The sequence below is a fragment of the Taudactylus pleione genome, unplaced genomic scaffold, assembly GCF_031769625.1.
Source record: "Taudactylus pleione unplaced genomic scaffold, aTauple2 ptg000563l, whole genome shotgun sequence".
In the NCBI taxonomy this organism is placed as follows: domain Eukaryota; kingdom Metazoa; phylum Chordata; class Amphibia; order Anura; family Myobatrachidae; genus Taudactylus; species Taudactylus pleione.
The window spans coordinates 972,640-985,348 of record NW_028284965.1 but is presented as its reverse complement, the minus strand read 5'-3'; the positions used below and the strand labels follow the sequence as shown (position 1 = coordinate 985,348).

Below are 12,709 nucleotides of genomic sequence, written 5' to 3'. Positions count from 1 at the left end.
TCTATAATAAAACCATGAGTAATAACTAAAAGAATTCCATAAATGGTAGAGTAATAAAATAGAAGTTTTTAGCCTTCAGCCATGTGTTTATAACAAATGTTGTCTCCTAAATAACTATTTTGACTATTATATTCTTCTCTTAAGTCAGCTTTTACCTCTGTTTCTCTTCTGCCCTCTTTCCCTTATTAACAAGAAATATATGGCAATGTGCATGAGACCTGGGGGCACACCATGCTGGTGGACGTACTTCTCTATGGAAACAGGGACTGCTATACTATCACAATAGCTAGAGTCTCAGGATTTGAGAACAAATAAATTATTATTGTAAAAGGTTAAAGGATAAAAATGAGAGATGGGGGCAATACCATTCCTAAGTGTGATACTACTAAACAACCAGGATGTTACAATTATGGCTTCCGTGGATTTTGCACTATTTGCATAAAGCACAGAGAATTTAAATTTGTGCAAAGCAACAATGGTTGACTTTATCAATAGACATGGATTCCATGCATTACCCTATATGTCTCAGTAAGATGCTATTAATACAGTACTTCTCTTGACTTCCATAAGCATATTAGATAAAAAGCTATGAGGAAAGTAAACCCTATATCCTATATGTTCCTGTGTAGTCTATGAAATGACCAATTGGGTCTGAGGAACAACCTGCCCAAACTCTCTAGGTTGATGTAACAACATATTTTGCATGGTTGTTTGTTATGTTGGATGTTATAGTCACAAAACATATTTCCATTCATTGTCTATGAGCTCAGGGTCTCATTCAGACCCGCTCACAAGCGGGTCGATGGTACCCAAATCCACATGCGCATGATGGAGGCGCTTCTGTCATGCGCATGCACGAGACCCGGCGAGCGATGGGGAAGCCATCGCTCGGGGTCTCGCACCAAAGGGGGCCTGCTGTCGATGGTGAGTGACAGCACGCCCCCTTTGGTGGGTGTGCCGGGGCGTGGCTGTCCAGATGGAGGCGTTCCCATGGGAATGCCTACCGTCTAGGTCCGGCCCCACTGACATCACTAGTGATGTCAGTGGGAGTGATTTTGGCTCTGATAGAGCCAAAATCACTCCAGGGCTTGCGGCAGCGAGACCCTACCGCAGGGTCTCTCTTCGCAAGCCCGTTGGTCACGATGGTCTTGACCATCGCGACCGTCATCATTGACGGGTGGTAACCCACAGCTATGCGAGCGTCCAGGAGGACGCACCAAAAAAGAAAAAACGCCCTGATTCAGAGCGGGCGCTCGTATAGAGCGTCCGGCTCTGAATCAGACCCTCATTTCCTAACAATCCCCCCTATCTGTGGCTGACTGCCATTTTAGACATTTGCAATGGAGCCTCCTCATTCACTAATCAAGGATCAGTGATCCATGAGGGATTTTCCGGTATAGTCTTAAATCTCTGCAGCTCACATATGTGAATTTGTCTAGAACATATGTTAAATCAAGATGGAGCCTCCTTGAGATAATGGAGCTTATTTGTGAGGCTAGAAAAAGGCCTTAGCTTAACACTGTGCAAAAAGCTCATCTCTACCATCACCAATGGCAGTCAGTATTCCCTCCTATAAAGTGCAGTTGAAGCAGGATTATGTATGATTTTGATTTATCACATCACTAGGATTCAGATCTGGACCCTTGGGATTAGATATTGGGTTAGGAGAGAGGCCTTGATTAGACTCCATCTTATATGGACCAATGCTTCTAGTAGATATATGGATGATGGCAACTGAACAGATATGGATGGAATACTCAGGGGTATATTTACTAAAGTGTGAGTTTTTAGGATAGAGATGTTCCCCATAGCAATCAATCAGATTATATCTATTATCTTCTAGAAGGTGCTACATAAATGATAACGAGAATATGATTTGTTGCTATGCTATGGGCAACATCTCCACTTCTATAAACACACACTTTAATAAATATACCCCTCAGAGTGGTAAATGAACATGGATATTGTCTGTATAGTAATCCTGGATGAGATATAGTCTAATTCTGGTCTCAGGACTGTAGTACCCCAACCCCAGCTCCACAGGCAGAGAAAGCAATAGGTGCTGCTGTCCTTTCGTGCTATTCTGGCCTGGTGCTGTTAATGTGTATATCTGTGTTACCCTCCTGTGTCTTGATTTTAAGAATCCCAATGGTCTGCAGGGTGAAATGGGCAGGACTGGGTGACGTGAGGAAATTAATCTTAGTAAATCGTGTCATAGAGGCTCCACATCCACCACTCTCCTCCCATATTGTCATAATCACACCACTCTCTTCCCATTTTCTCATTATCACAGCACTCTCCACCCATATTGTCATCATCACACCACTCTCCTCCTATATTGTCATCATCACACCACTCTCTTCCCATGTTCTCATCATCATGCCACTCTCTTCCCATATTGTCATCATCACACCACTCTCCTCCTATATTGTCATCATCACACCACTCTCCTGCTATATTGTCATCATCACACCACTCTCTTCCGATGTTCTTATCATCATGCCACTCTCTTCCCATATAGTCATCATCACACCACTCTCCTCCTATATTGTCATCGTCACACCACTCTCCTCCTATATTGTCATCATCACACCACTCTACTCCTATATTGTCATCATCACACCACTCTACACCTATATTGTCATCATCACACCACTCTCTTCCCATATTGTCATCTTCACACCACTCTCTTCCCATGTTCTCATCATCACAGCACTCTCCACCCACATTGTCATAATCACACCACTCTCCTCCTATATTGTCATCATCACACCACTCTCCTCCTATATTGTCATCATCACACCACTCTCCTCCTATATTGTCATCATCACACCACTCTCCTCCTATATTGTCATCATCATGCCACTCTCTTCCCATGTTGTCATCATCACACCACTCTCTTCCCATGTTCTCATCATCACGCCACTCTCTTCCCATATTGTCATCATCACACCACTCTCCTCCTATATTGTCATCATCACACCACTCTCCTCCTATATTGTCATATTCATGCCACTCTCTTCCCATGTTCTCATCATCGCACCACTCTCCTCCTATATTGTCATCATCACACCACTCTCTTCCCATGTTCTCATCATCACAGCACTCTCCATGCATATTGTCATCATCACGCCACTCTCTTCCCATTATCCATCATCATGCCACTCTCTTCCCATGTTGTCATCATCTCACCACTCTCTTCCCATGTTCTCATCATCACTCTCCACCCATATTGTGATCATCACGCCACTCTCTTCCCATGTTCTCATCATTACAGCACTCTCCACACATATTGTCATAATCACACCACTCTCCACCCATAAAGTCATCATCACGCCATTCTCTTCCCATGTTCTCATCATCATGCCACTCTCTTCCCATGTTCTCGTCATCACAGCAGTCTCCACCCATATTGTCATCATCATGCCACTCTCTTCCCATGTTCTTATCACGCCACTCTCTTCCCATGTTCTCATCATCACAGCACTCTCCACCCATATTGACATCATCACACCACTCTCTTCCCATGTTTTCATCATCACAGTACTTTCCACCCATATTGACATCATCATGCCACTCTCTTCCCATGTTCTCATCATCACGCTACTCCCTGCTCTCTTACCTAAACCACTGTATGCCCTCTCACACTTTTACTCCCCTCTTCACAACATTGCCCTTGTACATTAACATGTTACCTAGACATTAATATACCTCCCTGCACACCCACATATCCCCCTGCGCACCAACTTACTCATCCTGTACACCAAGATACTCCTCTTGCACACCAACATACCCCTATGCACATCAACATACCCTTATGCACATCAACATACCCCTATGCACATCAGCATGCCCCTATGCACATCAACATGCCTTCCTGCACAACAACATGCCACTCTGCACACCAGCATGCTCCCCTGCATACAAAAATGCCCCAACAGCACATCAATTTATCCCCTCAGCACATCAACTTGCTCTCCCAGCACATAAATATGTTCCTCCTGCACACAAACATGTCCCCATCACACCAGCATGCACCCAGCACTCCAACATGCACCCCTGCACACCAACATTCCCCTGATAGGACAATTTTTCTTACCTTCTTTCCTGCAAGCCTGGAACTGCAGCAGCATTTGTGAAGTGTGTGTATCAGATGACTGTAGCAGTCACATGACATATCAGCAGGGAGTACCTGACTCTGATCAGACATTACTAGGGCTAGTTATTTTCTCCTGTAGTCTGTTAACAAAGCATTTTTCGCAGGTGGCACTCTCTAACAGCCATGTTATCTGAAGCATGAGCTCTGCCTGTTCCTCCCAGACTATGCCCCTGCATGGACAAGTGTTTTGGCATTGTCCCCAGGCTAAAATTTGCCAGCCAACCCTTGAGTGAGTCTGACCTGTCCTCTGCCACCTGCATAAATGAGCAGCATCTCTGGTATTGAATGAGACAAAAAATAATACAAAACACTAGACTCAACAAACTCCTCTGGCTCTAGATTAGGGCCCAGCTGCTGCAGTACAGCCTTACTAATGATGAAAACGTATATATCATCATTAGTGAGTACTTGCACTCAGGGGTGCTAAGGGAGTAAGGGGAATAGGGCACACATGACCTGGGACTGGCCGCTGTAGGAGCCCGGGAGTACACGGGAAATGTAACTACAGTATGCAACCTCGCTCCACTGGTGTAAGTTGACTATACCCCTAACTCATTGGCAGGATCAGGGCACATTGACATTTATGATGTATACACCACAATGTCAACATTGGAATGTCAACATGGCTCAACGTGTCGACTGTCACCATGTCAACATCCTGAGAATGTAATGCCTCCTGTCAAAATACCAACACTGGCATCCCTATGGTTGGTATCCCGACAGGGGTCAGTTAAGTATACTTACCCTCCTCCCTTCTCCCCCTAACCCTCCTTTTGTAGCCTAACCCTAACCCTCCCTACCCTGCACCCTAACCCTTCCTGTTAGTGCCTAAAACTTAAGTTTCCCCCTCCTTGCCTAATCATCCCTCCTTAGTGCCTAACCCTAACCCCCCCTAGGTGTGCCTAACCCTAACCTCCAGTAGCCTGAAGTACACCTGCAGCCTTTGTTTGTTTACATTGTTCTCACCTATAACCCCATTCCATTGATCCTGAAAATTATCCCATTGTTTGTTAACATGCATGCAAACAGTGGTGAAACTACCAGGGGTGTGGCTGCTCTGTTGTTTGAGCTGCCAATGTGGCCCACCACTCCTCCTGTACCCAGTCACACACACAAGGTGGATTGGTTCAGTCAGGGCCTTTGAGGATGCCTGGGTGTCAGCAATGTTGTTTCGGTGGCAGCCCATCAGCTGGCGCACTGGCAGGCAGTCATGAATAGACAGCTGTGAGTTACTGGTGGGGTATAATGTGTAAGGGATACTTCTATTGTGTGGAATAATGTGTTATATGGGGCACTACTATGTGGCATAATCTATAAAGGGCATTACTGTGTGGTATAATGTGTAAGGGGTATAACTGTGTAGTGTAAGGATTATTACAGTGTGGCATAATGTATAAGGGGCACTACTAATGCATGGCATAATAGTGTATAAAGGATACTACTTTGTGGCATAACCTAAATGGGGTCTCTGTGGCTTAACATGAATGGGCTCTGTGTAGGAGCAAATGTATGTGTTTTTTTTCCTCTGGGGGGGGCTTTTAAGGTTGTTCTATGTGGCCCACAAAGTTCTAGTTATACTTTTGCATGCAAACACAGACGCTCTGGATTTAATATGAACTTGCATGTGTCATCAGGTTTGCTTAAACTGAAGTTAAAAGGACACTTTTGTAGCTTTCTCACAGGTTTTTGGCAGACTACTAATTTCCACTGGAGCCAGCTCCGATACTTGTGTAGTTTAAGAGTGCCCGCATTTTTAGGGATTGTGTGACAATGTGTGGCCCTGATGAAGTTTGAAACTAGGTAAAAACCTAATCCTGGTCACACTATACCACCATGCTACATTTGGTGGAGCTAGGTCCAAAACTCTGGCTGTGCATAAAGGACAAAAAGACAGACAGACAGATACGCTTTCTCACTTATTATATAGATGTATTATTTATTACCAATTATTTATATAGCACACACATATTCTGCAGCGCTTTGCAGAGAATATTTGGCCATTCACACCAGTCCCTGCCCCAGTGGAGCTTACAATCTATGGGCCTGATTCAGAGATGGAAGCTCTTTAAGTGCGCTCGCTCTGAATCAGGGCATTTTTTTGTTGTTGCGGCCACCTGGCCGCTCGCTAAGCTGTGGGTGACCACCTACAGCTTTTGCGGTTGGCCAGGTGATGGTCGCTATGGTCGCGACCATCATGACCATCGGTGCTTGCGACGAGACCCTTGTGGTAGGGTCTCGTCCGTTGCAAGCCCCAGAGCGCTTCCTGCTCTAACAGCAGGAAGCTCTCCACTGACATCACTGGTAATGTCAGTGGTGCCTCCCACAAATGGCAGGAATGCCTCCATTTGTGTAGCCACCCCCCTGGACCACCTACAAAACAGGGTGAGCTGTCGATCAACATCGACAGCCACCCCTTTTGTTGTGAGTCCCGGAGTGAGAGAATTTCTCTCTCGCTACGGGGCATGCGCATGCACAGTACCCCACCATCGAAATGCTTGCGAGTGGGTCTGAATCAGGCCCTATATTCCCTATCACATGCGCACACATACACACTAGGGTTAATTTGTGTAGGGAGCCAATTAACCTACCAGTATATTTTTGGAGTGTGGCAGGAAACCGGAGTACCTGGAAGAAACCCACGCAAACACAGGGAGATTATACAAACTCCGCACAGGTAGGACCATGGTGGGAATTGAACCCATGAAGTCAGTGCTGGGAGGCAGTAATGCTAACCATTACACCGTCTGTGCTGCCCTATTGTCTTTGAAGACTGCAGAGCTGAAGATCAGTGTACAGATGGGTTAACATCCCATTGCTTTTATATCTCAGGCTGGTATGGCTCTTCGGAGCTCTCTACCTCTTGAGCAGTGTCTTCTCCTCACACAAATTAATTAGGCCATAAACCTGAATTGAAGAAACCTTCTTAAACATAACAATGATAATGAAAACTCTTTGGTGGTTTCTAAGATCTCTTTCATTTATATATTATTCATAAATTATATTATTCCACAGTTAAGGCCTTACACTTATCATTATTATTAATATTATCATCATTATTTATACAGCACAGAACCCAATAAACCTGCCATTGTGTTTTCAGCATTTTTGATAATATGTTATCGTGTATTTATATTTATAATCAGGCTTGCCTACCCTCCCGATTTGGTCGGGAGCCTCCCGAATATCGGGTGTCGCTCCTGACCCCCCGGAAAGGCAGGCAAGCCTCTCGGCTGTCGCCTGCCCCCTCGCTAATCATAGAAACCCCCGCAGCAGGGCCTCGCGATCGTGTCATTGTGGCCCCGCCCCCTGCTTCACAATGCGAATATTTTTGGCATTCTGAAGAGGGGCAGAGCCACGATGACACGATCGGGAGGCCCCGTCCCTGGCTCCACCCCAATGTCGCATCATTATCTGGCCTCGCCCCCCGCTGTGCGCAGACATTCAGCTCCCTCCCGGAAGGCAAATATGTTTATCATACTTATTTCACACATAAAACATATTATTTTGAAAGGCTCCTGCATTGTATTTATACAAAATGCTCAAAATGTCAAATAAAATCATAGCTGCCCACTCTCCCTGATTATTAAGAGATCTCCTGAAGACCCGATTACATGTATATAAGTAAGTAGATAAAGCACACGTATTACAATACCCCCCCCTCCCAAATGCCAGGCGAGTGTATAATAATACAGTGCCCAGAGTCACACAGTACATAGTATATTATAGGCTATGACTACATGGTGATATTCTCATGCCTTCTTGACTTACTCTGTGGACCTACTCTGCAGACATTATAAACGCTTCCCACAAAGTGTTGTAAAGTAGACACAAGCCATTTAATGTGCTTGTTGGAATTTAAACCTCCAGAATGGGTCAGCATACATTTAGCAGCAGGGGTTAATTTGTTAGTAGGCTTTGGCTGATGCTGGGTACACACTAGGTCGACAGGTCGGCCATTTGGATGAACCACCGACCTATCTGAAGATTGGAAAGTGCATATACACTTACTAAACGTCCGCCCGATGTGTCGGGCCTGATGTAAAAAACTGGGCGGGCATTTCAATTTGCCTGACCAGTTGTGCTCTCACTCACTGGTGGTTCACTGTAGCATGTGCAAGGATCCGGTGGTGGGGCAGATCACCCGTACACACCAGCAGATATACTGATATAGCTGCAGATATATTGGCCATATGTTTGGTTTCACAGCGGATGCTATATGTTTGCGAACGATGTCATATACAGACATATTGGGAGTACACACCCACTGATGCACTCATGATATATCGGCCGTTTGATTGAACACCTGATATATCGCCAAGCTTAAGTCATGGCATGTCCTTAGGGCTATCAAGGGTTGTTGGGTATGTTCTGGGTGTGATTTGGTGTTTTATACTATTGTCCCTAGGGCTAGGAGGTATTTTGCTTCTTCAGATGTACCCACCCACCTTCCCCTTTTTTATTGGTTAGATGTCAGCTTTCCTGTTAAGGGAAAGAACAATAGCAATGGCTGTATTGTTTTAGGTTTTGAGGAGCTCTCATCTCCAATACACAAGTTAAGTTGAGTCAAACCTACTGGCCTGCGGTATCACCAGACCAGGTGGGATTCTTGTGTGGCATTGGGAGGGGATACCTTGAGTGATTAGTGATGGGCTGGCAGATGGCCCCATCTAAGATTTCAGTTGGGTGATGGGCTGGTAGTTGACCCCTTAAAGGTTTTAAGTTTGGTGTTGGGCTGGCAGTTGGCCCCCATCTAGGCTATTATGAATTTCATTCAATAGGCTGGCATATGGCCCTATCTTTGAACTGATGGCACTCTGTGTGTAGGGACAGTCTTTCGTCACCACTATACTTTTTCTCTTCTAAAAAAATAAAGCTGATCCTTTATACCCCAGCAATAAGTCTCTCTGTCTTTATTTTAGGTAGGTTGTAGTGTTAACCTGTGAATAAATGTAGTCTGACACTAGTCAATAGAAACTTTGGACCTCATTCAGAGTCAGTCGAAGTGGCCGCACGGTCGTATGGGAAAAGGGGCCGGATATGCAAATGATTCCCTCGCAAGTTGCGTCCCTAAGTTCGGATCGGTAGCTGACCGACCAAGGGGAGGAAGCGGCCAGAATACAAAAGAATACACCCCCTTCTCGTACGCATTACACATCATCTCCGGGCATATAAGGATTAATCGAGACCATCGGGAACCATCGGAACTGGTCGTAGAGCTTAAGGTTGACCATACCCTCTCTTAAGCTCTACGATCATGTCAGTGTAAAAACCTCCCATGTCACATGTGCCATGATGCTACTTTGTTACTTATGCACTCCCATAAACCGTATGCACTCCCATAAAACGCTGTTCGCATAATTAGGCACGCCTGCGTTCGGATCTCCACTCCCCCGTTTTCAAGCACCTTCCCCTGTTACCACCCACAAACGCCTCAATCTGTCACTCAAACTACCGACCTGGCTGTGTTCAAGGAGAGAGAAATTTCTGATCGTAATAGCTAGTTTGCGCACGCGCATTGCGGACGTTACGCATGCGCAGTATAGCGAACATCGGTGGCGTACGACCGTGCGGCCGCTTCGACCGACTCTGAATGAGGTCCTTTATGAGCTGCAGCATTGCAAGATGAATGGTCACATGTGGGCAGTTAGACATACCATTTTGACTACCACTGCCCAGTATAAAATTATATGAAAAAATTAACCCAAAGGAAATATAATTGAAAAAAGTAATGTATCTCTGGCACTGAGAAATGTACTTTATAGATCAAAACTTCATTGTGACACATCGTAAATGGGAGCCGGGCAAAATAGGACTGTTAACGGTAGTGGCAGTACTTATGATATAAATGGTCAAACATCCTCTTACCCAAAACCTGAAATATGGGCGGCAATTGGCAGATAAAGGATGACCCAACAAACATTGATAATCAATAATCAAATGATTTATCAGTTAGATTAATGGCATCATAATACAACTTACTATTGTCATGGATAAATAATTGGTTAGATGAATAATTAAAAATACAAATAATTTAAAATCACAGTATCACCAGTTAAAAAATCAGGCTTAAAAAAAAGCATAAAAGAATAATGAACGCTCATTTAAAACTGGAACATATTTCAAAGCAGCTGTCTGCTTCATGAGGCAGTGTTCCTCAGGCAGTATGTTCCTTAGGCAGAGCTTTCCTCAGACAGAGTCTTCCTCAGGTTATGTTCATCAGGCACTGTGTTCCTCAGCCAGTGTGTTCCTTAGACAGATTGTTACTCAGGCACTGTGTTCCTCAGGCATAGTGTTCCTCAGTCAGTGTGTTCCTCAGGCAGGGTTCTTAAGACAGAGTGATCCTCAGGCAGAGTTTCCTCAGGCAGAGTGTTCCTCAGGCAGTGTGTTCCTTAGACAGATTGGCACTGTGTTCCTCAGGCATAGTGTTCCTCAGTCAGTGTGTTCCTCAGGCAGTGTGTTCCTCAGGCAGGGTTCATCAGACAGAGTGATCCTCAGGCAGAGTGTTCCTCAGGCAGTGTGTTCTTCAGGCAGTGTGTTCCTCAGGCAGCGTACTGTATTCCTCAGGCAGTGTGTTCTTCGGGCAGAGTGTTCCTTAGGCAGAGTGTTCCACAGGCAGTGTGTTCCTCAGGCAGGGTTCATCAGACAGAGTGATCCTCAGGCAGAGTACTCCTCAGGCAGAGTGTTCCTCAGGTAGTATGTTCCTCAGGCAGAGTGTTCCTCAGGAAGTGTTGAATGAATCATGTGAACAAGTTAAAGAATTGTAGGTTGCACTTTTTGTGATTTTCTGAACTCTTGGAATTGAAAATGTATTTTTAAAAGATGTAGCATTATTATTTTTATTATTATTATTATTATTATTATTATTATTATTATTATTATTATTATTATTATTATTATTATGATGTAATTGTTTCTCAGGTAGAGTGTTCCTCGGACAGTGTGTTCCTCAGGCAGTGTGTTCCTTTTGCAGTATTCCTCAGGTAGTGTTCCTCTGGCAGAGTGTTCCTCAGGCAGAGTGTTCCCCAGGAAGTGTGTTCCTCGGGCATAGTGCTCCTCAGGCAGTGTGTTCCTTAGGCATAGTGTTCCCCAGGTAGAGTGTTCCCCAGGCAGTGTGTTCCACAGGCAGTGTTGAATGAATCATGCAATCAAGTTAAAGAATTGAAGGTTGCACTTTTTGCAATTTTCGGAACTCTTAGAATTGATATTTTATTTGTTGATGATGATGATGATGATTATTATTATTATTATTATTATTATTATTATTATTATTATTAATAACTTTTACTTATATGGTGCTACCAGGTGTCCCTAGCACTGTATAGGAAAATATTACAGTGTAACACAACCAATTCAATATAAAAAAGTTCAAGCAGACAACAAATTCAGAGGCAGATAAAACACAATAATTTAATGACCGAGTGCCTTGTGGTGGGCACACAGTAATCATAGACTGTACATAGACTGTGAGTGGGAGCGTACTGTAGGGACAGAACAGAAGGGTGCAGGGCATTGCTTGTGAGTGCTGCCTCTTTGTCTAACTTACTACTGAAGATCTTCTGTTGTGGCTGGAACACAATGGCTTATCAGAGCTCTGAACCTGCTCGAATGAGAAGTATTCTCATTGTCATAGTTGGATATTGTCCACTTATTCTCAAATCTTCATATATGACATCAGTTTTCATTTTTGTACAGTTTGGTTTTCGAGCCAGGAATAAACAATAGACTAATGTTCAGAAAGCTGCTCTCCACAGCTGTAAGCAAACTAAATAACTGACAATTAAATTGTTCTCCTTTTCAAACTGCTGAGCACTAACAACTCTCCAATCCCCATTTGTCACTTGTTCCAAATAAGGGGTATATTTACTAAAGTGCAGGTTTTTAGAACTGGAGATATTGCTCATAGCATCCAATCAGATTCTACTTAACATTTATCTAGCACCTGTTAGAAGATAATAGATAGACTCTGATGCTATGGGCATCATCTCCACTTCTAAAAACCTGCACCTTAGTAAACCTAATTCTCTTATACATGGTTCCTATTAGATACTGTATGTGCGCTGACCTCCGTGTTTTGGTTTTGGATCTGTTTTTTTTTTTTAATCCATAAAAAGTTTTTATAACAGCAAAATTCATGTAATTTTTGCAATCCAAAAGCCAAAATCCGAATTTCTAAGCGTGGTAAGATCAGAACCTTGAATCGGATCTAGTTCCTAACCACTGGCCCTCCTGCTATGACCAATGAGGATCTGCACGTTCATAAGATAATTAAATATACTTGTTCCTGTTGTGCCGTATGCCGTGGCAGCCTGCCTGCTAGTCCATGCATCCACATGTGAAAGTCCGTCCAGGCTTCTGTTCTTACGTCCGCAGCCATCATCATTAGTAAATGGACTTGTACCCACCCTATGCTGGGTGCAAAAAGTTCCATCTAAAACAAGTGTCCCATCTCTGTCTGCACGCTATGGACGACCACAGAAGTCAGCGAACACGCCCACAACACTCACATTAGACAGAACCGTTCCCTGCTTCCGCATCCGCTCCACTCAATTA

The 12,709-nt window shown here is 44.1% G+C and overlaps 1 protein-coding gene across 2 annotated transcripts in view; it reads left to right on the top strand.

The window, feature by feature from the left end:
• Positions 1-12,709, top strand: part of LOC148481773 (phospholipase A2 inhibitor and Ly6/PLAUR domain-containing protein-like) — a 41,700-nt gene that overhangs the window by 13,805 nt on the left and 15,186 nt on the right. The gene's annotated exons all lie outside the window — the stretch shown is intronic.